This window comes from Phalangium opilio, unplaced genomic scaffold (assembly GCF_054372755.1).
Source record: "Phalangium opilio isolate 3A_F unplaced genomic scaffold, DU_Popi_V2 ptg000002l_1, whole genome shotgun sequence".
Lineage (NCBI taxonomy): Eukaryota > Metazoa > Arthropoda > Arachnida > Opiliones > Phalangiidae > Phalangium > Phalangium opilio.
In genome coordinates this window covers 16181532-16208062 of record NW_028324144.1, presented here as the reverse complement: position 1 = coordinate 16208062, position 26531 = coordinate 16181532, and the positions used below count along the sequence as shown (strand labels likewise).

At 46.7% G+C, this 26531-nt stretch overlaps 3 non-coding genes across 3 annotated transcripts; 1 reads left to right on the top strand and 2 right to left on the bottom strand.

Annotated features, from left to right (window-relative positions):
* Positions 1–19005: 19005 nt before the first annotated feature.
* Positions 19006–19078, bottom strand: TRNAI-GAU (transfer RNA isoleucine (anticodon GAU)). The gene has a single exon. It is a non-coding gene; the product is annotated as a tRNA-Ile (tRNA).
* An 810-nt stretch (positions 19079–19888) lies between these two features.
* On the bottom strand, positions 19889–19961 carry TRNAI-AAU (transfer RNA isoleucine (anticodon AAU)). Its single transcript has one exon. It is a non-coding gene; the product is annotated as a tRNA-Ile (tRNA).
* A 5272-nt stretch (positions 19962–25233) lies between these two features.
* Positions 25234–25306, top strand: TRNAI-GAU (transfer RNA isoleucine (anticodon GAU)). The gene has a single exon. It is a non-coding gene; the product is annotated as a tRNA-Ile (tRNA).
* Positions 25307–26531: the final 1225 nt, after the last annotated feature.

Sequence of the window (26531 nt, the reverse complement as noted above, 5' to 3'; positions counted from 1 at the left end):
ATAGGTTGGTGGTTCAAGCCCACCCGGGAACGGTGTTTTGGGATCTCAAATGTAACGTAAAAAGCCAAAGTTTTTCCACAATTCCTGACGACCATTTAATTTTTGGGCTTCCGTGGCGCCATGGTTAGCGCGTTCGGCTGTTAACCGAAAGGTTGGTGGTTCGAGCCCATCCGGGAGCGGTGTTGTGAGGTCTCAGATGTGACGTAAAAAGTCAAAGTTTTTCCACAATACCTGACAACCATTTAATTTCTGAGCTTCCGTGGCTCAATAGTTAGCGCGTTCGGCTGTTAACTAATAGGTTGGTGGTTCAAGCCCACCCGGGAACGGTGTTTTGGGATCTCAAATGTAACGTAAAAAGCCAAAGTTTTTCCACAATACCTGACGACCATATAATTTTTGGGCTTCCGTGGCGCAATGGTTAGCGCTCTCAGCTGTTATTCAAAAGGTTGGTGGTTCGGGTCCAGCCGGGAGCGGTGTTGTGAGGTCTCAGATGTAGCGTAAAAAGTCAAAACTTTTCCACTATACGTGACAACCATTTAATTTCTGAGCTTCCGTGGCTCAATGGTTAGCGCGTTCGGCTGTTAATTAATAGGTTGGTGGTTCCACGGAAGCTCAGAAATTAAATGGTTGTCAGGTATTGTGGAAAAGTTATGACTTTTCACGCTACATCTGAGACCTCACAACACCTCTACCGGGTGGGCTCGAACGACCAACCTATTAGTTAACAGCCGAATGCGCTAACCATTGCGCCACGGAAGCCCAAAAATTAAATGTTCGTCAGGTATTGTGGAAAAACTTTGACTTTTTACGTCACATCTGAGACCTCACAACACCGCTCCCGGATGGGCTCGAACCACCAACCTTTCGGTTAACAGCCGAACGCGCTAACTATTGCGCCACGGAAGCCCAAAAATTAAATGGTTGTCAGGTATTGTGGAAAAACTTTGGCTTTTTACGTTACATTTGAGATCCCAAAACACCGCTCCCGGGTGGGCTCGAACCAACAACCTATTAGTTAACAGCCGAACGCGCTAACCATTGAGCCACGGAAGCTCAGAAATTAAATGGTTGTCACGTATAGTGGAAAAGTTTTGACTTTTTACGCTACATCTGAGACCTCACAACACCGCTCCCGGCTGGACCCGAACCACCAACCTTTTGAATAACAGCTGAGAGCGCTAACCATTGCGCCACGGAAGCCCAAAAATTATATGGTCGTCAGGTATTGTGGAAAAACTTTGGCTTTTTACGTTACATTTGAGATCCCAAAACACCGTTCCCGGGTGGGCTTGAACCACCAACCTATTAGTTAACAGCCGAACGCGCTAACTATTGAGCCACGGAAGCTCAGAAATTAAATGGTTGTCAGGTATTGTGGAAAAACTTTGACTTTTTACGTCACATCTGAGACCTCACAACACCGCTCCCGGATGGGCTCGAACCACCAACCTTTCGGTTAACAGCCGAACGCGCTAACCATGGCGCCACGGAAGCCCAAAAATTAAATGGTCGTCAGGTATTGTGGAAAAACTTTGGCTTTTTACGTTACATTTGAGATCCCAAAACACCGCTCCCGGGTGGGCTCGAACCACCAACCTATAAATTAACAGCCGAACGCGCTAACCATTGAGCCACGGATGCTCAGAAATTAAATGGTTGTCACGTATAGTGGAAAAATTTGACTTTTTACGCTACATCTGAGACCTCACAACACCACTCCCGGGTGGACTCGAACCACCAACCTTTTGAATAACAGCTGAAAGCGCTAACCATTGCGCCACGGAAGCCCAAAAATTAAATGGTCGTCAGGTATTGTGGAAAAACTTTGGCTTTTTACGTTACATTTGAGATCCAAAAACACCGCTCCCGGGTGGGCTTGAACCACCAACCTATAAGTTAACAGCCGAACGCGCTAACTATTGAGCCACGGAAGCTCAGATATTAAATGGTTGTCACGTATTGTGGAACAGTTTTGACTTTATACGCTACATCTGAGACCCCACAACACCTCTCCCGGGTGGGCTCGAACCACCAACCTATTAGTTAACAGCCGAAGCGCTAACCATTGAGCCACGGAAGCTTAGAAATTATATGGTTGTCAGGTATTGTGGAAAAGCTATGACTTTTCACGCTACATCTGAGACCCCACAACACCGCTCCCGGGTGGGCTCGAACCACCAAACTGTCGGTTAACAACCGCACGCGCTAACCATTGAGCCACGGATGCTCGGAAATTAAATGGTTGTCAGGAATAGTGGAAAACATATGACTATTCACGCTACATCTGAGACCCCACAACACTTTTCCCGGGTGGGCTCGAACCACCAACCTATTAGTTAACAGCCGAACGCGCTAACTATAGAGCCACGGAAGCTCAGAAATTAAATGGTTGTCACGTATAGTGGAAAAGTTTTGACTTTTTACGCTACATCTGAGACCTCACAACATCGCTCCCGGGTGGACTCGAACCACCAACCTTTTGAATAACAGCTGAGGGCGCTAACCATTGAGCCACGGAAGCCCAAAAATTATACGGTCGTCAGGTATTGTGGAAAAACTTTGGCTTTTTACGTTACATTTGAGATCCCAAAACACCGCTCCCGGGTGGGCTTGAACCACCAACCTATTAGTTAACAGCCGAACGCGCTAACTATTGAGCCACGGAAGCTCAGAAATTAAATGGTTGTCACGTATTGTGGAAACGTTTTGACCTTTTACGATACATCAGAGACCCCACAACACCTCTCCCGGGTGGGCTCGAACCACCAACCTGTCGGTTAACAACCGCACGCGCTAACCATTGAGCCACGGAAGTTCGAAAATTAAATGGTTGTCAGGAATTGTGGAAAACATATGATGACTATTCACGCTACATCTGAGACCCCACAACACCTCTCCCGGGTGGGCTCGAACCACCGACCTTTCGGTTAACAGCTGAACGCGCTAACCATTGAGCCACGGAAGCTCAGAAATTAAATGGTTGTCACGTATAGTGGAAAAGTTTTGACTTTTTACGCTACATCTGAGACCTCACAACACCGCTCCCGGCTGGACCCGAACCACCAACCTTTTGAATAACAGCTGAGAGCGCTAACCATTGCGCCACGGAAGCCCAAAAATTATATGGTCGTCAGGTATTGTGGAAAAACTTTGGCTTTTTACGTTACATTTGAGATCCCAAAACACCGTTCCCGGGTGGGCTTGAACCACCAACCTATTAGTTAACAGCCGAACGCGCTAACTATTGAGCCACGGAAGCTCAGAAATTAAATGGTTGTCAGGTATTGTGGAAAAACTTTGACTTTTTACGTCACATCTGAGACCTCACAACACCGCTCCCGGATGGGCTCGAACCACCAACCTTTCGGTTAACAGCCGAACGCGCTAACCATGGCGCCACGGAAGCCCAAAAATTAAATGGTCGTCAGGTATTGTGGAAAAACTTTGGCTTTTTACGTTACATTTGAGATCCCAAAACACCGCTCCCGGGTGGGCTCGAACCACCAACCTATAAATTAACAGCCGAACGCGCTAACCATTGAGCCACGGATGCTCAGAAATTAAATGGTTGTCACGTATAGTGGAAAAATTTGACTTTTTACGCTACATCTGAGACCTCACAACACCACTCCCGGGTGGACTCGAACCACCAACCTTTTGAATAACAGCTGAAAGCGCTAACCATTGCGCCACGGAAGCCCAAAAATTAAATGGTCGTCAGGTATTGTGGAAAAACTTTGGCTTTTTACGTTACATTTGAGATCCAAAAACACCGCTCCCGGGTGGGCTTGAACCACCAACCTATAAGTTAACAGCCGAACGCGCTAACTATTGAGCCACGGAAGCTCAGATATTAAATGGTTGTCACGTATTGTGGAACAGTTTTGACTTTATACGCTACATCTGAGACCCCACAACACCTCTCCCGGGTGGGCTCGAACCACCAACCTATTAGTTAACAGCCGAAGCGCTAACCATTGAGCCACGGAAGCTTAGAAATTATATGGTTGTCAGGTATTGTGGAAAAGCTATGACTTTTCACGCTACATCTGAGACCCCACAACACCGCTCCCGGGTGGGCTCGAACCACCAAACTGTCGGTTAACAACCGCACGCGCTAACCATTGAGCCACGGATGCTCGGAAATTAAATGGTTGTCAGGAATAGTGGAAAACATATGACTATTCACGCTACATCTGAGACCCCACAACACTTTTCCCGGGTGGGCTCGAACCACCAACCTATTAGTTAACAGCCGAACGCGCTAACTATAGAGCCACGGAAGCTCAGAAATTAAATGGTTGTCACGTATAGTGGAAAAGTTTTGACTTTTTACGCTACATCTGAGACCTCACAACATCGCTCCCGGGTGGACTCGAACCACCAACCTTTTGAATAACAGCTGAGGGCGCTAACCATTGAGCCACGGAAGCCCAAAAATTATACGGTCGTCAGGTATTGTGGAAAAACTTTGGCTTTTTACGTTACATTTGAGATCCCAAAACACCGCTCCCGGGTGGGCTTGAACCACCAACCTATTAGTTAACAGCCGAACGCGCTAACTATTGAGCCACGGAAGCTCAGAAATTAAATGGTTGTCACGTATTGTGGAAACGTTTTGACCTTTTACGATACATCAGAGACCCCACAACACCTCTCCCGGGTGGGCTCGAACCACCAACCTGTCGGTTAACAACCGCACGCGCTAACCATTGAGCCACGGAAGTTCGAAAATTAAATGGTTGTCAGGAATTGTGGAAAACATATGATGACTATTCACGCTACATCTGAGACCCCACAACACCTCTCCCGGGTGGGCTCGAACCACCGACCTTTCGGTTAACAGCTGAACGCGCTAACCATTGAGCCACGGAAGCTCAGAAATTGTATGGTTGTCAGGTATTGTGGAAAAGTTATGACTTTTCACGCTACATCTTAGACCCCACAACACCTCTCCCGGGTGGGCTCGAACCACCAACCTTTCGGTTAACAACCGAACGCGCTAACCATTGAGCCACGGAAGCTCAGAAATTATATGGTTGTCAGGTATTGTGGAAAAGTTATGACTTTTCACGCTACATCTGAGACCCCACAACACCTCTCCCGTGTGGGCTCGAACGACCAACCATTCGGTTTGCAGTTACACGCGCTAACCATTGCGCAAAGGAAGCCCAAAAATTAAATGGTCGTCAGGTATTCTGGAAAAACTTTGGCTTTTTACGTTACATTTGAGATCCCAAAACATCGCTCCCGGGTGGGCTCGAACCACCAACCTATAAGTTAACAGCCGAACGCGCTAGCCATTGAGACACGGAAGCTCAGAAATTAAATGGTTGTCACGTATAGTGGAAACGTTTTGACTTTTTACGCTACATCTGAGACCTCACAACACCGTTCCCGGGTGGACTCGAACCACCAACCTTTCGGTTAACAACCGAACGCGCTAACCATTGAGCCACGGAAGCTCGGAAATTAAATGGTTGTCAGGAATAGTGGAAAACATATGACTATTCACGCTACATCTGAGACCCCACAACACCTTTCCCGGGTGGACTCGAACCACCAACCTTTTGGTTAACAGCTGAACGAGCTAACCATTGAGCCACGGAAGCTCAGAAATTATATGGTTGTCAGGTATTGTGGAAAAGTTATGACTTTTCACGCTACATCTAAGACCCCACAACACCTCTCCTGGGTGGGCTCGAACGACCAACCTTTCGGTTTACAGCTACACGCGCTAACCATTGCGCAAAGGAAGCCCAAAAATTAAATGGTCGTCAGGTATTGTGGAAAAACTTTGGCTTTTTACGTTACATTTGAGATCCCAAAACATCGCTCCCGGGTGGGCTCGAACCACCAACCTATAAGTTAACAGCCGAACGCGCTAACCATTGAGACACGGAAGCTCAGAAATTAAATGGTTGTCACGTATAGTGGAAACGTTTTGACTTTTTACGCTACATCTGAGACCTCACAACACCGTTCCCGGGTGGACTCGAACCACCAACCTTTTGAAAAACAGCTAAGAGCGCTAACCATTGCGCCACGGAAGCCCAAAAATTATATGGTCGTCAAGTATTGTGGAAAAACTTTGACTTTTTACGTCACATCTGAGACCTCACAACACCGCTCCCGGATGAGCTCTAACCACCAACCTTTCGGTTAACAGCCGAACGCGCTAACCATTGCGCCACGGAAGCCCAAAAATTAAATGGTCGTCAGGTATTGTGGAAAAACTTTGGCTTTTTACGTTACATTTGAGATCCCAAAACATCGCTCTCGGGTGGGCTCGAACCACCAACCTATTAGTTAACAGCCGAACGCGCTAACCATCGAGCCTTGGAAGCTCAGAAATTAAATGGTTGTCACGTATTGTGGAAAAGATATGACTTTTCACGCTACATCTGAGACCCCACAACACCTCTCCCGGGTGGGCTCGAACCACGAACCTTTCGGTTAACAGCTGAACGCGGTAACCATTGAACTACGGAAGCTCAGAAATTAAATGGTTGTCAGGTATTGTGGAAAAGTTATGACTTTTCACGCTTCATCTGAGACCCCACAACACCTCTCCCGGGTGGGCTCGAACGACCAACCTTTCGGTTAATATCTAAACGCGTTAACCATTGCGCAACGGAAGCCCAAAAATTAAATGTTCGTCTGGTATTGCTGAAAAACTTTGACTTTTTACGTCACATCTGAGACCTCACAACACCGCTCCCGGATGGGCTCGAACCACCAACCTTTCGGTTAACAGCCGAACGCGCTAACCATTGCGCCACGGAAGCTCAGAAATTAAATGGTTGGCAGGTATTGTGGAAAAACTTTGACTTTTTACGCTACACTGAGACCTCACAACACCGCTCCCGGGTGGACTCGAACCACCAACCTTTTGAATAACAGCTGAGAGCGCTAACCATTGCGCCACGGAAGCCCAAAAATTATAAGGTCGTCAGGTATTGTGGAAAAACTTTGGCTTTTTACGTTACATTTCAGATCCCAAAACACCGCTCCCGGGTGGGCTCGAACCACCAACCTTTCGGTTAACAGCCGAACGCGCTAACCATTGAACCACGGAAGCTCAGAAATTAAATGGTTGTCAGGTATTGTGGAAAAGTTATGACTTTTCACGCTACATCTGAGACCCCACAACACCTCTCCCGGGTGGGCTCGAACGACCAACCTTTCGGTTAACATCTAAACGCGTTAACCATTGCGCAACGGAAGCCCAAAAATTAAATGTTCGTCAGGTATTGTGGAAAAACTTTGACTTTTTACATCACATGTGAGACCTAACAACACCGCTCCCGGATGGGCTCGAACCACCAACCTTTCGGTTAACAGCCGAACGCGCTAACCATTGCGCCACGGAAGCCCAAAAATTAAATGGTCGTCAGGTATTGTGGAAAAACTTTGGCTTTTTACGTTACATTTGAGATCCCAAAACACCGCTCCCGGGTGGGCTCGAACCACCAACCTATTAATTAACAGCCGAACGCGCTAACCATTGAGCCACGGAAGCTCAGAAATTATATGGTTGTCAGGTATTGTGGAAAAGTTATGACTTTTCACGCTACATCTGAGACCCCACAACACCTCTCCCGGGTGGGCTCGAACGACCAACCTTTCGGTTAACAGCTAAACGCGCTAACCATTGCGCAACGGAAGCCCAAAAATTAAATGTTTGTCAGGTATTGTGGAAAAACTTTGGCTTTTTACGTTATATTTGAGATCCCAAAACACCGCCCCCGCGTGGGCTCGAACCACCATCCTATTAATTAACAGCCGAACGCGCTAACCATTGAGCCACGGACGCTCAGAAATTAAATGGTTGTCACGTATAGTGGAAAAGTTTTGACTTTTTACGCTACATCCGAGACCTCACAACACCGCTCCCGGGTGGACTCGAACCACCAACCTTTTGAATAACAGCTGAGAGTGCTAACCATTGCGCCACGGAAGCCCAAAAATTATATGGTCGTCAGGTATTGTGGAAAAACTTTGGCTTTTTACGTTACATTTGAGATCCCAAAACACCGCTCCCGGGTGGGCTCGAACCACCAACCTTTCGGTTAACAGCCGAACGCGCTAACCATTGCTCCACGGAAGCCCAAAAGTTACGTGGTCGTCAGGTATTGTGGAAAAACTTTGGCTTTTTACGTTACATTTGAGATCCCAAAACAGCGCTCCCGGGTGGGCTCGAACCACCAACCTATTAGTTAACAGCCGAACGCGCTAACCATTGAGCCAAGGAAGCTCAGAAATTAAATGGTTGTCACGTATTGTGGAAAAGATATGACTTTTCACGCTACATCTGAGACCCCACAACACCTCTCCCGGGTGGGCTCGAACCACAACCTTTCGGTTAACAGCTGAACGCGCTAACCATTGAACCACGGAAGCTCAGAAATTAAATGGTTGTCACGTATAGTGGAAAAGTTTTGACTTTTTACGCTACATCTGAGACCTCAAAACACCGCTCCCGGGTGGACTCGAACCACCAACCTTTCGAATAACAGCTGAGAGCGCTAACCATTGCGCCACGGAAGCCCAAAAATTATATGGTCGTCAGGTAATGTGGAAAAACTTTGGCTTTTTACGTTACTTTTGAGATCCCAAAACACCGCTCCCGGGTGGGCCCGAACCACCAACCTTTCGGTTAACAGCCGAACGCGCTAACCATTGCGCCACGGAAGCCCAAAAGTTAAGTGGTCGTCAGGTATTGTGGAAAAACTTTGGCTTTTTACGTTACATTTGATATCCCAAAACAGCGCTCCCGGGTGGGCTCGAACCACCAACCTATTAGTAAACAGTAGAACGCGCTAACCATTGAGCCACGGAAGCTCAAAAATTAAATGGTTGTCACGTATTGTGGAAAAGATATGACTTTTCACGCTACATCTGAGACCCCACAACACCTCTCCCGGGTGAGCTCGAACGACCAACCTTTCGGTTAACATCTAAACGCGTTAACCATTGCGCAACGGAAGCCCAAAAATTAAATGTTCGTCAGGTATTGTGGAAAAACTTTGAATTTTTACGTCACATCTGAGACCTCACAACACCGCTCCCGGATGGGCTCGAACCACCAACCTTTCGGTTAACAGCCGAACGCGCTAACCATTGCGCCCCGGAAGCCCAAAAATTAAATGGTCGTCAGGTATTGTGGAAAAACTTTGGCTTTTTACGTTACATTTGAGATCCCAAAACACCGCTCCCGGGTGGGCTCGAACCACCAACCCATTAGTTAACAGCCGAACGCGCTAACTCTTGAGCCACGGAAGCTCAGAAATTAAATGGTTCTCACGTATTGTGGAAAAGTTTAGACTTTTTACGCTACATCTGAGACCCCACAACACCTCTCCCGGGTGGGCTCGTGTTGTGTTCTTATGTGCCTACACATTACTAGTAACTAGACTATGATTGATGTTGGTTAAAAGTATTTAATGGTATATACAATGGATACAAGTCATAGTTGGTATAAAGCCTGAGTGGAACTAACTGACTGACTAACTAACTGTAGAGTTATCGTAGCCGGGGTTTATATACTAATTGTTATCACATAGATTGATAAGGTAGTAGGCCAAATAGTTTTTTATAGCTAACAACATAACATCACTTTTTCTTTTTAACAAACATATATATTTTTTTTTTATTGGCCTAATCTGTCTACTGGTTTGCGTGAGCGTGTTGAACGTCTAATGGTTGAAGCTTCAACGTTGTCGTGATTAGTCCTTTCTTGGTTTGTCATTGGTCTTACTGAGGCAGATGATGACCGTGTGTTGCTGGTGTTGTTAGTTGTCGGTGTGGGAATCCATATAGATTCGGTCGATGTCGCAGATGAATGATCCAGTGTCGCCGAGTCAGTTTTAGGGTTGACCAATCTCCTCCTTATTTGATTTTGGTGTCTTCGTTGCGACTGATGTCCAAACTTTATCTCGTACATCATTTCGCCGATGTTCTTGCTAACAAGACCAGGAATCCATTTGGGTCCTCGAGAGTAGTTTCTGACGTAGACCGGGTCTGATTCTCGGTACTTGGCTGGTGTTATGGAGTCGTACTTAGGTTCCTCCGGCTGCTCTTGTGGATTGACTAGGTCGAGGCATGTTGTGATGTTTCTTCCTAACATCAGCTCTGCAGGTGATTTTCCTGATGCTAGTGGAGTTCGTCTATGTCGCATGAGAATGCGATTCAGTCTTTCGTCCAACGTGCCTATGTTTTTGCACTGCAGTCCTTCGATAACGATGTCTTCCGCCGTCTTGTTTCCAATAGATAGTTTTGCAAGTGTAGTCTTCACCGTGCGAACGTTTCTTTCTGCAAGTCCATTGGATTGCGGATGATATGGTGGTGACGTTATGTGATTAATACCATTTTTAGAGGTGAAGTCATTGAACTGTTCGCTTGTGAAACATGACGCGTTATCCGTTACGAGTGTCCTTACGATCCCGAATCGAGCCATTTTATCACGAAGAGATCGAATGACGTTGTCTGATGAAGTTGTTGTTACGACGTCTACTTCTATCCACTTCGTGTACGCGTCGACTGTTATTAACAGGTACTTGTTTTCGATGGGAACCGCGAAGTCCCAATGTACTCGGTTCCAGGGTTTCGATACGATAGGCCATGGAGAGAATTCTTTGTGTGGTTCAGGTGCGTTTGCTTGGCAGATTCTACATCGTTTTGTGAATCGTATGATATAGTCATCGATTTTGGGCCACCATATTGTGGATCTCGCTAGGGACTTCATCCGGACGATGCCTTGGTGTGTGTCGTGGAGTTGTTCCAGCATACGTGATCTGAGGCTCTCGGGAACGATTACTCTTTGTCCCAGCATCAGTATCCCTCGCATCAACGATAGCTCGTCACGACGATTGAAGTATGGTTTCGTTTCTTCGTCTGCATGGTTCCATCCTCCGTTTATGGTTTTGTACATGACTCTTGATAGGATCTGGTCTTCAATCGTCGTGACGAGCTATCGTTGATGCGAGGGATACTGATGCTGGGACAAAGAGTAATCGTTCCCGAGAGCCTCAGATCACGTATGCTGGAACAACTCCACGACACACACCAAGGCATCGTCCGGATGAAGTCCCTAGCGAGATCCACAATATGGTGGCCCAAAATCGATGACTATATCGTACGATTCACAAAACGATGTAGAATCTGCCAAGCAAACGCACCTGAACCACACAAAGAATTCTCTCCATGGCCTATCGTATCGAAACCCTGGAACCGAGTACATTGCGACTTCGCGGTTCCCATCGAAAACAAGTACCTGTTAATAACAGTCGACGCGTACACGAAGTGGATAGAAGTAGACGTCGTAACAACAACTTCATCAGACAACGTCATTCGATCTCTTCGTGATAAAATGGCTCGATTCGGGATCGTAAGGACACTCGTAACGGATAACGCGTCATGTTTCACAAGCGAACAGTTCAATGACTTCACCTCTAAAAATGGTATTAATCACATAACGTCACCACCATATCATCCGCAATCCAATGGACTTGCAGAAAGAAACGTTCGCACGGTGAAGACTACACTTGCAAAACTATCTATTGGAAACAAGACGGCGGAAGACATCGTTATCGAAGGACTGCAGTGCAAAAACATAGGCACGTTGGACGAAAGACTGAATCGCATTCTCATGCGACATAGACGAACTCCACTAGCATCAATAAAATCACCTGCAGAGCTGATGTTAGGAAGAAACATCACAACATGCCTCGACCTAGTCAATCCACAAGAGCAGCCGGAGGAACCTAAGTACGACTCCATAACACCAGCCAAGTACCGAGAATCAGACCCGGTCTACGTCAGAAACTACTCTCGAGGACCCAAATGGATTCCTGGTCTTGTTAGCAAGAACATCGGCGAAATGATGTACGAGATAAAGTTTGGACATCAGTCGCAACGAAGACACCAAAATCAAATAAGGAGGAGATTGGTCAACCCTAAAACTGACTCGGCGACACTGGATCATTCATCTGCGACATCGACCGAATCTATATGGATTCCCACACCGACAACTAACAACACCAGCAACACACGGTCATCATCTGCCTCAGTAAGACCAATGACAAACCAAGAAAGGACTAATCACGACAACGTTGAAGCTTCAACCATTAGACGTTCAACACGCTCACGCAAACCAGTAGACAGATTAGGCCAATAAAAAAAAATATATATGTTTGTTAAAAAGAAAAAGTGATGTTATGTTGTTAGCTATAAAAAACTATTTGGCCTACTACCTTATATATCTATGTGATAACAATTAGTATATAAACCCCGGCTACGATAACTCTACAGTTAGTTAGTCAGTCAGTTAGTTCCACTCAGGCTTTATACCAACTATGACTTGTATCCATTGTATATACCATTAAATACTTTTAACCAACATCAATCATAGTCTAGTTACTAGTAATGTGTAGGCACATAAGAACACAACACGAGCCCACCCGGGAGAGGTGTTGTGGGGTCTCAGATGTAGCGTAAAAAGTCTAAACTTTTCCACAATACGTGAGAACCATTTAATTTCTGAGCTTCCGTGGCTCAAGAGTTAGCGCGTTCGGCTGTTAACTAATGGGTTGGTGGTTCGAGCCCACCCGGGAGCGGTGTTTTGGGATCTCAAATGTAACGTAAAAAGCCAAAGTTTTTCCACAATACCTGACGACCATTTAATTTTTGGGCTTCCGGGGCGCAATGGTTAGCGCGTTCGGCTGTTAACCGAAAGGTTGGTGGTTCGAGCCCATCCGGGAGCGGTGTTGTGAGGTCTCAGATGTGACGTGAAAAGTCATATCTTTTCCACAATACGTGACAACCATTTAATTTCTGAGCTTCCGTGGCTCAATGGTTAGCGCGTTCGGCTGTTTACTAATAGGTTGGTGGTTCGAGCCCACCCGGGAGCGCTGTTTTGGGATATCAAATGTAACGTAAAAAGCCAAAGTTTTTCCACAATACCTGACGACCACCTAACTTTTGGGCTTCCGTGGCGCAATGGTTAGCGCGTTCGGCTGTTAACCGAAAGGTTGGTGGTTCGGGCCCACCCGGGAGCGGTGTTTTGGGATCTCAAAAGTAACGTAAAAAGCCAAAGTTTTTCCACAATACCTGACGACCATATAATTTTTGGGCTTCCGTGGCGCAATGGTTAGCGCTCTCAGCTGTTATTCAAAAGGTTGGTGGTTCGAGTCCACCCGGGAGCGGTGTTTTGAGGTCTCAGATGTAGCGTAAAAAGTCAAAACTTTTCCACTATACGTGACAACCATTTAATTTCTGAGCTTCCGTGGTTCAATGGTTAGCGCGTTCAGCTGTTAACCGAAAGGTTGGTGGTTCGAGCCCACCCGGGAGAGGTGTTGTGGGGTCTCAGATGTAGCGTGAAAAGTCATATCTTTTCCACAATACGTGACAACCATTTAATTTCTGAGCTTCCTTGGCTCAATGGTTAGCGCGTTCGGCTGTTAACTAATAGGTTGGTGGTTCGAGCCCACCCGGGAGCGCTGTTTTGGGATCTCAAATGTAACGTAAAAAGCCAAAGTTTTTCCACAATACCTGACGACCACGTAACTTTTGGGCTTCTGTGGAGCAATGGTTAGCGCGTTCGGCTGTTAACCGAAAGGTTGGTGGTTCGAGCCCACCCGGGAGCGGTGTTTTGGGATCTCAAATGTAACGTAAAAAGCCAAAGTTTTTCCACAATACCTGACGACCATATAATTTTTGGGCTTCCGTGGCGCAATGGTTAGCGCTCTCAGCTGTTATTCAAAAGGTTGGTGGTTCGAGTCCACCCGGGAGCGGTGTTGTGAGGTCTCGGATGTAGCGTAAAAAGTCAAAACTTTTCCACTATACGTGACAACCATTTAATTTCTGAGCGTCCGTGGCTCAATGGTTAGCGCGTTCGGCTGTTAATTAATAGGATGGTGGTTCGAGCCCACGCGGGAGCGGTGTTTTGGAATCTCAAATATAACGTAAAAAGCCAAAGTTTTTCCACAATACCTGACAAACATTTAATTTTTGGGCTTCCGTTGCGCAATGGTTAGCGCGTTTAGCTGTTAACCGAAAGGTTGGTCGTTCGAGCCCACCCGGGAGAGGTGTTGTGGGGTCTCAGATGTAGCGTGAAAAGTCATAACTTTTCCACAATACCTGACAACCATATAATTTCTGAGCTTCCGTGGCTCAATGGTTAGCGCGTTCGGCTGTTAATTAATAGGTTGGTGGTTCGAGCCCACCCGGGAGCGGTGTTTTGGGATCTCAAATGTAACGTAAAAAGCCAAAGTTTTTCCACAATACCTGACGACCATTTAATTTTTGGGCTTCCGTGGCGCAATGGTTAGCGCGTTCGGCTGTTAACCGAAAGGTTGGTGGTTCGAGCCCATCCGGGAGCGGTGTTGTTAGGTCTCACATGTGATGTAAAAAGTCAAAGTTTTTCCACAATACCTGACGAACATTTAATTTTTGGGCTTCCGTTGCGCAATGGTTAACGCGTTTAGATGTTAACCGAAAGGTTGGTCGTTCGAGCCCACCCGGGAGAGGTGTTGTGGGGTCTCAGATGTAGCGTGAAAAGTCATAACTTTTCCACAATACCTGACAACCATTTAATTTCTGAGCTTCCGTGGTTCAATGGTTAGCGCGTTCGGCTGTTAACCGAAAGGTTGGTGGTTCGAGCCCACCCGGGAGCGGTGTTTTGGGATCTCAAATGTAACGTAAAAAGCCAAAGTTTTTCCACAATACCTGACGACCTTATAATTTTTGGGCTTCCGTGGCGCAATGGTTAGCGCTCTCAGCTGTTATTCAAAAGGTTGGTGGTTCGAGTCCACCCGGGAGCGGTGTTGTGAGGTCTCAGTGTAGCGTAAAAAGTCAAAGTTTTTCCACAATACCTGACAACCATTTAATTTTTGGGCTTCCGTTGCGCAATCGTTAACGCGTTTAGATATTAACCGAAAGGTTGGTCGTTCGAGCCCACCCGGGAGAGGTGTTGTGGGGTCTCAGATGAAGCGTGAAAAGTCATAACTTTTCCACAATACCTGACAACCATTTAATTTCTGAGCTTCCGTAGTTCAATGGTTACCGCGTTCAGCTGTTAACCGAAAGGTTCGTGGTTCGAGCCCACCCGGGAGAGGTGTTGTGGGGTCTCAGATGTAGCGTGAAAAGTCATATCTTTTCCACAATACGTGACAACCATTTAATTTCTGAGCTTCCAAGGCTCGATGGTTAGCGCGTTCGGCTGTTAACTAATAGGTTGGTGGTTCGAGCCCACCCGAGAGCGATGTTTTGGGATCTCAAATGTAACGTAAAAAGCCAAAGTTTTTCCACAATACCTGACGACCATTTAGTTTTTGGGCTTCCGTGGCGCAATGGTTAGCGCGTTCGGCTGTTAACCGAAAGGTTGGTGGTTAGAGCTCATCCGGGAGCGGTGTTGTGAGGTCTCAGATGTGACGTAAAAAGTCAAAGTTTTTCCACAATACTTGACGACCATATAATTTTTGGGCTTCCGTGGCGCAATGGTTAGCGCTCTTAGCTGTTTTTCAAAAGGTTGGTGGTTCGAGTCCACCCGGGAACGGTGTTGTGAGGTCTCAGATGTAGCGTAAAAAGTCAAAACGTTTCCACTATACGTGACAACCATTTAATTTCTGAGCTTCCGTGTCTCAATGGTTAGCGCGTTCGGCTGTTAACTTATAGGTTGGTGGTTCGAGCCCACCCGGGAGCGATGTTTTGGGATCTCAAATGTAACGTAAAAAGCCAAAGTTTTTCCACAATACCTGACGACCATTTAATTTTTGGGCTTCCTTTTCGCAATGGTTAGCGCGTGTAGCTGTAAACCGAAAGGTTGGTCGTTCGAGCCCACCCAGGAGAGGTGTTGTGGGGTCTTAGATGTAGCGTGAAAAGTCATAACTTTTCCACAATACCTGACAACCATATAATTTCTGAGCTTCCGTGGCTCAATGGTTAGCTCGTTCAGCTGTTAACCAAAAGGTTGGTGGTTCGAGTCCACCCGGGAAAGGTGTTGTGGGGTCTCAGATGTAGCGTGAATAGTCATATGTTTTCCACTATTCCTGACAACCATTTAATTTCCGAGCTTCCGTGGCTCAATGGTTAGCGCGTTCGGTTGTTAACCGAAAGGTTGGTGGTTCGAGCCCACCCGGGAGAGGTGTTGTGAGGTCTCAGATGTAGCGTAAAAAGTCAAAACTTTTCCACTATACGTGTCAACCATTTAATTTCTGAGCTTCCGTGGCTCAATGGTTAGCGCGTTCGGCTGTTAACTAATAGGTTGGTGGTTCGAGCACACCCGGGAGCGATGTTTTGGGATCTCAAATGTAACGTAAAAAACCAAAGTTTTTCCACAATACCTGACGACCATTTAATTTTTGGGCTTCCGTCGCGCAATGGTTAGCGCGTGTAACTGCAAACCGAATGGTTGGTCGTTCGAGCCCACACGGGAGAGGTGTTGTGGGGTCTCAGATGTAGCGTGAAAAGTCATAACTTTTCCACAATACCTGACAACCATATAATTTCTGAGCTTCCGTGGCTCAATGGATAGCGCGTTCGGTTGTTAACCGAAAGGTTGGTGGTTCGAGCCCACCCGGGAGAGGTGTTGTGGGGTCTAAGATGTAGCGTGAAAAGTCATAACTTTTCCACAATACCTGACAACCATACAATTTCTGAGCTTCCGTGGCTCAATGGTTAGCGCGTTCAGCTGTTAACCGAAAGGTCGGTGGTTCGAGCCCACCCGGGAGAGGTGTTGTGGGGTCTCAGATGTAGCGTGAATAGTCATCATATGTTTTCCACAATTCCTGACAAGCATTTAATTTTCGAACTTCCGTGGCTCAATGGTTAGCGCGTGCGGTTGTTAACCGACAGGTTGGTGGTTCGAGCTCACCCGGGAGAGGTGTTGTGGGGTCTCTGATGTATCGTAAAAGGTCAAAACGTTTCCACAATACGTGACAACCATTTAATTTCTGAGCTTCCGTGGCTCAATAGTTAGCGCGTTCGGCTGTTAACTAATAGGTTGGTGGTTCAAGCCCACCCGGGAGCGGTGTTTTGGGATCTCAAATGTAACGTAAAAAGCCAAAGTTTTTCCACAATACCTGACGACCGTATAATTTTTGGGCTTCCGTGGCTCAATGGTTAGCGCCCTCAGCTGTTATTCAAAAGGTTGGTGGTTCGAGTCCACCCGGGAGCGATGTTGTGAGGTCTCAGATGTAGCGTAAAAAGTCAAAACTTTTCCACTATACGTGACAACCATTTAATTTCTGAGCTTCCGTGGCTCTATAGTTAGCGCGTTCGGCTGTTAACTAATAGGTTGGTGGTTCGAGCCCACCCGGGAAAAGTGTTGTGGGGTCTCAGATGTAGCGTGAATAGTCATATGTTTTCCACTATTCCTGACAACCATTTAATTTCCGAGCATCCGTGGCTCAATGGTTAGCGCGTGCGGTTGTTAACCGACAGTTTGGTGGTTCGAGCCCACCCGGGAGCTGTGTTGTGGGGTCTTAGATGTAGCGTGAAAAGTCCTAGCTTTTCCACAATACCTGACAACCATATAATTTCTAAGCTTCCGTGGCTCAATGGTTAGCGCGTTCGGCTGTTAACTTATAGGTTGGTGGTTCAAGCCCACCCGGGAGCGGTGTTTTTGGATCTCAAATGTAACGTAAAAAGCCAAAGTTTTTCCACAATACCTGACGACCATTTAATTTTTGGGCTTCCGTGGCGCAATGGTTAGCGCTTTCAGCTGTTATTCAAAAGGTTGGTGGTACGAGTCCACCCGGGAGTGGTGTTGTGAGGTCTCAGATGTAGCGTAAAAAGTCAAATTTTTCCACTATACGTGACAACCATTTAATTTCTGAGCATCCGTGGCTCAATGGTTAGCGCGTTCGGCTGTTAATTTATAGGTTGGTGGTTCGAGCCCACCCGGGAGCGGTGTTTTGGGATCTCAAATGTAACGTAAAAAGCCAAAGTTTTTCCACAATACCTGACGACCATTTAATTTTTGGGCTTCCGTGGCGCCATGGTTAGCGCGTTCGGCTGTTAACCGAAAGGTTGGTGGTTCGAGCCCATCCGGGAGCGGTGTTGTGAGGTCTCAGATGTGACGTAAAAAGTCAAAGTTTTTCCACAATACCTGACAACCATTTAATTTCTGAGCTTCCGTGGCTCAATAGTTAGCGCGTTCGGCTGTTAACTAATAGGTTGGTGGTTCAAGCCCACCCGGGAACGGTGTTTTGGGATCTCAAATGTAACGTAAAAAGCCAAAGTTTTTCCACAATACCTGACGACCATATAATTTTTGGGCTTCCGTGGCGCAATGGTTAGCGCTCTCAGCTGTTATTCAAAAGGTTGGTGGTTCGGGTCCAGCCGGGAGCGGTGTTGTGAGGTCTCAGATGTAGCGTAAAAAGTCAAAACTTTTCCACTATACGTGACAACCATTTAATTTCTGAGCTTCCGTGGCTCAATGGTTAGCGCGTTCGGCTTTTAATTAATAGGTTGGTGGTTCCACGGAAGCTCAGAAATTAAATGGTTGTCAGGTATTGTGGAAAAGTTATGACTTTTCACGCTACATCTGAGACCTCACAACACCTCTACCGGGTGGGCTCGAACGACCAACCTATTAGTTAACAGCCGAATGCGCTAACCATTGCGCCACGGAAGCCCAAAAATTAAATGTTCGTCAGGTATTGTGGAAAAACTTTGACTTTTTACGTCACATCTGAGACCTCACAACACCGCTCCCGGATGGGCTCGAACCACCAACCTTTCGGTTAACAGCCGAACGCGCTAACTATTGCGCCACGGAAGCCCAAAAATTAAATGGTTGTCAGGTATTGTGGAAAAACTTTGGCTTTTTACGTTACATTTGAGATCCCAAAACACCGCTCCCGGGTGGGCTCGAACCAACAACCTATTAGTTAACAGCCGAACGCGCTAACCATTGAGCCACGGAAGCTCAGAAATTAAATGGTTGTCACGTATAGTGGAATAGTTTTGACTTTTTACGCTACATCTGAGACCGCACAACACCGCTCCCGGGTGGACTCGAACCACCAACCTTTCGGTTATCAGCCGAACGCGCTAACCATTGCGCCACGGAAGCCCAAAAATTAAATGGTCGTCAGGTATTGTGGAAAAACTTTGGCTTTTTACGTTACATTTGAGATCCCAAAAGACCGCTCCCGGGTGGGCTCGAACCACCAACCTATTAATTAACAGCCGAACGAGCTAACCATTGAGCCACGGAAGCTCAGAAATTAAATGGTTGTCAGGTATTGTGGAAAAGTTATGACTTTTCACGCTACATCAGAGACCGCACAACACCTCTCCCGGGTGGGCTCGAACGACCAACCTTTCGGTTAACAGCTAAACGCGCTAACCATTGCGCAACGGAAGCCCAAAAATTATATGGTCGTCAGGTATTGTGGAAAAACTTTGGCTTTTTAGGTTACATTTGAGATCCCAAAACACCGCTGCCGGGTGGGCTCGAACCACCAACCTTTCGGTTAACAGCCGAACGCGCTAACCATTGCGCCACGGAAGCCCAAAAACTAAATGTTCGTCAGGTATTGTGGAAAAACTTTGGCTTTTTACGTTATATTTGAGATCCCAAAACACCGCTCCCGCGTGGGCTCGAACCACCATCCTATTAATTAACAGCCGAACGCGCTAACCATTGAGCCACGGAAGCTCAGAAATTCAATGGTTGTCACGTATAGTGCAAAGGTTATGACTTTTCACGCTACATCTGAGACCCCACAACACCTCTCCCGGGTGGGCTCGAACGACCAACCTTTCGGTTAACATCTAAAATGCGTTAACCATTGCGCAACGGAAGCCCAAAAATTAAATGTTCGTCAGGTATTGTGGAAAAACTTTGAATTTTTACGTCACATCTGAGACCTCACAACACCGCTCCCGGATGGGCTCGAACCACCAACCTTTCGGTTATTAGCCGAACGCTCTAACTCTTGAGCCACGAAAGCTCAGAAATTAAATGGTTCTCACGTATTTTGGAAACGTTTTGACTTTTTACGCTACATCTGAGACCCCACAACACCTCTCCTGGGTGGGCTCGAACCACCAACCTTTCGGTTAACAACCGAACGCGCTAACCATTGAGCCACAGAAGCTCGGAAATTAAATGGTTGTCAGGAATTGTGGAAAACATAAGACTTTTCACGCTACATCTGAGACCCCACAACACCTCTCCGGGTGGGCTCGAACGACCAACCTTTCGGTTAACGGCTAAACGCGCTAACCATTGCGCAAAGGAAGCCCAAAAATTAAATGTTCGTCTGGGATTGTGGAAAAACTTTGGCTTTTTACGTTACATTTGAGATCCCAAAACACCGCTCCCGGGTGGGCTCGAACCACCAACCTAATAACTAACAGCCGAACGCGGTAATCATTGAGCCACGGAAGCTCAGAAATTATATGGTTGTCAGGTATTGTGGAAAAACTTTGGCTTTTTACGTTACATTTGAGATCCCAAAACACCGCTCCCAGGTGGGCTCGAACCACCAACCTATTAGTTAACAGCCGAACGCGCTAACCATTGAGCCACGGAAGCTCAGAAATTAAATGGTTGTCAGGTATTGTGGAAAAGTTATGACTTTTCACGCTACATCTGAGACCTCACAACACCGCTCCCGGATGGGCTCGAACCACCAACCTTTCGGTTAACAGCCGAACGCGCTAACCATTGCGCCACGGAAGCCCAAAAATTAAATGGTCGTCAGGTATTGTGGAAAAACTTTGGCTTTTTACGTTATATTTGAGATCCCAAAACACCGCTCCCGGGTGGGCTCGAACCACCAACCTATTAGTTAACAAACGAACGCGCTAACCATTGAGCCACGGAAGCTCAGAAATTAAATGGTTGTCAGGTATTGTGGAAAAGTTATGACTTTTCACGCTACATCAGAGACCGCACAACACCTCTCCCGGGTGGGTTCGAACGACCAACCTTTCGGTTAACAGCTAAAGGCGCTAACCATTGCGCAACGGAAGCCCAAAAATTAAATGTTCGTCAGGTATTGTGGAAAAACTTTGGCTTTTTACGTTATATTTGAGATCCCAAAACACCGCTCCCGCGTTGGCTCGAACCACCATCCCATTAATTAACAGCCGAACGCGCTAACCATTGAGCCACGGAAGCTCAGAAATTCAATGGTTGTCACGTATAGTGCAAAAGTTATGACTTTTCACGCTACATCTGAGACCCCACAACACCTCTCCCGGGTGGGCTCGAACGACCAACCTTTCGGTTAACATCTAAAACGCGTTAACCATTGCGCAACGGAAGCCCAAAAATTAAATGTTCGTCAGGTATTGTGGAAAAACTTTGAATTTTTACGTCACATCTGAGACCTCACAACACCGCTCCCGGATGGGCTCGAACCACCAACCTTTCGGTTAACATCCGAACGCTCTAACTCTTGAGCCACGAAAGCTCAGAAATTAAATGGTTCTCACGTATTTTGGAAAAGTTTTGACTTTTTACGCTACATCTGAGACCCCACAACACCTCTCCTGGGTGGGCTCGAACCACCAACCTTTCGGTTAACAACCGAACGCGCAAACCATTGAGCCACAGAAGCTCGGAAATTAAATGGTTGTCAGGAATTGTGGAAAACATATGACTTTTCACGCTACATCTGAGACCCCACAACACCTCTCCCGGGTGGGTTCGAACGACCAACCTTTCGGTTAACGGCTAAACGCGCTAACCATTGCGCAAAGGAAGCCCAAAAATTAAATGTTCGTCTGTTATTGTGGAAAAACTTTGGCTTTTTACGTTACATTTGAGATCCCAAAACACCGCTCCCGGGTGTGCTCGAACCACCAACCTATTAGTTAACAGCCGAACGCGCTAACCATTGAGCCACGGAAGCTCAGAAATTAAATGGTTGTCAGGTATTGTGGAAAAGTTATGACTTTTCACGCTACATCTGAGACCTCACAACACCGCTCCCGGATGGGCTCGAACCACCAACCTTTCGGTTAACAGCCGAACGCGCTAACCATTGCGCCACGGAAGCCCAAAAATTAAATGGTCGTCAGGTATTGTGGAAAAACTTTGGCTTTTAACGTTACATTTGAGATCCCAAAACACCGCTCCCGGGTGGGCTCGAACCACCAACCTATTAGTTAACAACCGAACGCGCTAACCATTGAGCCACGGAAGCTCAGAAATTAAATGGTTGTCACGTATTGTGGAAAAGATATGACTTTTCACGCTACATCTAAGACCCCACAACACCTCTCCCGGGTGGGCTCGAACGACCAGCCTTTCGGTTAACATCTAAACGCGTTAACCATTGCGCAACGGAAGCCCAAAAATTAAATGTTCGTCAGGTATTGTGGAAAAACTTTGACTTTTTACGTCACATCTGAGACCTCACAACACCGCTCCCGGGTGGGCTCGAACCACCAACCTTTCGGTTAACAGCCGAACGCGCTAACCATTGCGCCACGGAAGCCCAAAAACTAAATGGTCGTCAGGTATTGTGGAAAAACTTTGGCTTTTTACGTTACATTTGAGATCCCAAAACACCGCTCCCGGGTGGGCTCGAACCACCAACCTATTAGTTAACAGCCGAAATTAAATGGTTGTCACGTATTGTGGAAAAGATATGACTTTTCACGCTACATCTGAGACCCCACAACACCTCTCCCGGGTGGGCTCGAACGACCAGCCTTTCGGTTAACGTCTAAACGCGTTAACCATTGCGCAACGGAAGCCCAAAAATTAAATGTTCGTCAGGTATTGTGGAAAAACTTTGACTTTTTACGTAACATCTGAAACCTCACAACACCGCTCCCGGATGGGCTCGAACCACCAACCTTTCGCGCCCAAAAACTAAATGGTCCTCAGGTATTGTGGAAAAAATTTGGCTTTTTACGTTACATTTGAGATCCCAAAACATCGCTCCCGGGTGGGCTCGAACCACCAACCTATTAGTTAACAGCCGAACGAGCCAAACATTGAGCCACGGAAGCTCAGAAATTAAATGTTCGTCAGGTATTGTGGAAAAACTTTGGCTTTTTACGTTACATTTGAAATCCCAAAACACCACTCCCGGGTGGGCTCGAACCACCAACCTTTCGGTTAACAGCCGAACGCGCTAACCATTGCGCCACGGAAGCCAAAAAACTAAATGGTCGTCAGGTATCGTGGAACAACTTTGGCTTTTTACGTTACATTTGATATCCCAAAACACTGCTCCCGGGTGGGCTCGAACCACCAACCTATTAGTTAACAGCCGAACGCGCTAACCATTGAGCCACGGAAGCTCAGAAATTAAATGGTTGTCAGGTATTGTGGAAAAGTTATGACTTTTCACGCTACATCTGAGACCCCACAACACCTCTCCCGGGTAGGCTCGAACGACCAACCTTTCGATTAACATCTAAACGCTTTAACCATTGCGCAACAGAAGCCCAAAAATGAAATGTTCGTCAGGTATTGTGGAAAAACTTTGACTTTTTACGTCACATCTGAAACCTCACAACACCGCTCCCGGATGGGCTCGAACCACCAACCTTTCGGTTAACAGCCGCACACACTAACCATTCCGCCACGGAAGCTCAGAAATTAAATGGTTGTCAGGTATTGTGGAAAAACTTTTACTTTTTACGTCACATCTGAGACCTCACAACACCGCTCCCGGATGGGCTCTAACCACCAACCTTTCTGTTAACAGCCGAACGCGCTAACCATTGCGTCACGGAAGCCCAAAAATTATATGGTCGTCTGGTATTGTGGAAAAACCTTGGCTTTTTACGTTACATTTGAGATCCCAAAACACCGCTCCCGGGTGGGCTCGAACCACCAACCTTTCGGTTAACAGCCGAAGGCGCTAACCATTGAGCCACGGAAGCTCAGAAATTAAATGGTTGTCAGCTTTTGTGGAAAAGTTATGACTTTTCACGCTACATCTGAGACCCCACAACACCTCTCCCGGGTGGGCTCGAACGACCAACCTTTCGGTTAACATCTAAACGCGTTAACCATTGCGCAACGGAAGCCCAAAAATTAAATATTCGTCAGGTATTGTGGAAAAACTTTGACTTTTTACGTCACATCTGAAACCTCACAACACCGCTCCCGGATGGGCTGGAACCACCAACCTTTCGGTTAACAGCCGAACGCGCTAACCATTGCGCCACGGAAGTCCAAAAATTAAATGGTCGTCAGGTATTGTGGAAAAACTTTGACTTTTTACCTCACATCTGAGACCTCACAACACCGCTCCCGGCTGGTCTCGAACCACCAACCTTTCGGTTAACAGCCGAACGCGCTAACCATTGCGCCACGGAAGCTCAGAAATTAAATGGTTGTCAGGTATTGTGGAAAAGTTATGACTTTTCACGCTACATCCGAGACCCCACAACACCTCTCCCGGGTGGGCTCGAACTACCAACCTTTCGGTTAACATCTAAACGCTTTAACCATTGCGCCACGGAAGCTCAGAAATTAAATGGTTGTCACGTTTTGTGGAAAAGATATGACTTTTCACGCTACATCTGAGACCCCACAACACCTCTCCCGGGTGGGCTCGAACGACCAACCTTTCGGTTAACATCTAAACGCGTTAACCATTGCGCAACGGAAGCCCAAAAATTAAATGTTCGTCAGGTATTGTGGAAAAACTTTGGCTTTTTACGTTACATTTGAAATCCCAAAACACCGCTCCCGGGTGGGCTTGAGCCACCAACCTTTCGGTTAACAGCCGAGGTGTTGTGGGGTCTCAGATGTAGCGTGAAAAGTCATAACTTTTGCACTATACGTGACAACCATTGAATTTCTGAGCTTCCGTGGCTCAATGGTTAGCGCGTTCGGCTGTTAATTAATAGGATGGTGGTTCGAGCCCACGCGGGAGCGGTGTTTTGGGATCTCAAATATAACGTAAAAAGCCAAAGTTTTTCCACAATACCTGACGAACATTTAATTTTTGGGCTTCCGTTGCGCAATGGTTAGCGCGTTTAGCTGTTAGCCGAAAGGTTGGTCGTTCGAGCCCACCCGGGAGAGGTGTTGTGCGGTCTCTGATGTAGCGTGAAAAGTCATAACTTTTCCACAATACCTGACAACCATTTAATTTCTGAGCTTCCGTGGCACAATGGTTAGCGCGTTCGGCTGTTAATTAATAGGTTGGTGGTTCGAGCCCACCCGGGAGCGGTCTTTTGGGATCTCAAATGTAACGAAAAAAGCCAAAGTTTTTCCACAATACCTGACGACCATTTAATTTTTGGGCTTCCGTGGCGCAATGGTTAGCGCGTTCGGCTGATAACCGAAAGGTTGGTGGTTCGAGTCCACCCGGGAGCGGTGTTGTGCGGTCTCAGATGTAGCGTAAAAAGTCAAAACTTTTCCACTATACGTGACAATCATTTAATTTCTGAGCTTCCGTGGCTCAATGGTTAGCGCGTTCGGCTGTTAACTAATAGGTTGTTGGTTCGAGCCCACCCGGGAGCGGTGTTTTGGGATCTCAAATGTAACGTAAAAAGCCAAAGTTTTTCCACAATACCTGACAACCATTTAATTTTTGGGCTTCCGTGGCGCAATAGTTAGCGCGTTCGGCTGTTAACCGAAAGGTTGGTGGTTCGAGCCCATCCGGGAGCGGTGTTGTGAGGTCTCAGATGTGACGTAAAAAGTCAAAGTTTTTCCACAATACCTGACGAACATTTAATTTTTGGGCTTCCGTGGCGCAATGGTTAGCGCATTCGGCTGTTAACTAATAGGTTGGTCGTTCGAGTCCACCCGGGAGCGGTGTTGTGCGGTCTCAGATGTAGCGTAAAAAGTCAAAACTTTTCCACTATACGTGACAACCATTTAATTTCTGAGCTTCCGTGGCTCAATGGTTAGCGCGTTCGGCTGTTAACTAATAGGTTGTTGGTTCGAGCCCACCCGGGAGCGGTGTTTTGGGATCTCAAATGTAACGTAAAAAGCCAAAGTTTTTCCACAATACCTGACAACCATTTAATTTTTGGGCTTCCGTGGCGCAATAGTTAGCGCGTTCGGCTGTTAACCGAAAGGTTGGTGGTTCGAGCCCATCCGGGAGCGGTGTTGTGAGGTCTCAGATGTGACGTAAAAAGTCAAAGTTTTTCCACAATACCTGACGAACATTTAATTTTTGGGCTTCCGTGGCGCAATGGTTAGCGCATTCGGCTGTTAACTAATAGGTTGGTCGTTCGAGCCCACCCGGTAGAGGTGTTGTGAGGTCTCAGATGTAGCGTGAAAAGTCATAACTTTTCCACAATACCTGACAACCATTTAATTTCTGAGCTTCCGTGGAACCACCAACCTATTAATTAACAGCCGAACGCGCTAACCATTGAGCCACGGAAGCTCAGAAATTAAATGGTTGTCACGTATAGTGGAAAAGTTTTGACTTTTTACGCTACATCTGAGACCTCACAACACCGCTCCCGGCTGGACCCGAACCACCAACCTTTTGAATAACAGCTGAGAGCGCTAACCATTGCGCCACGGAAGCCCAAAAATTATATGGTCGTCAGGTATTGTGGAAAAACTTTGGCTTTTTACGTTACAT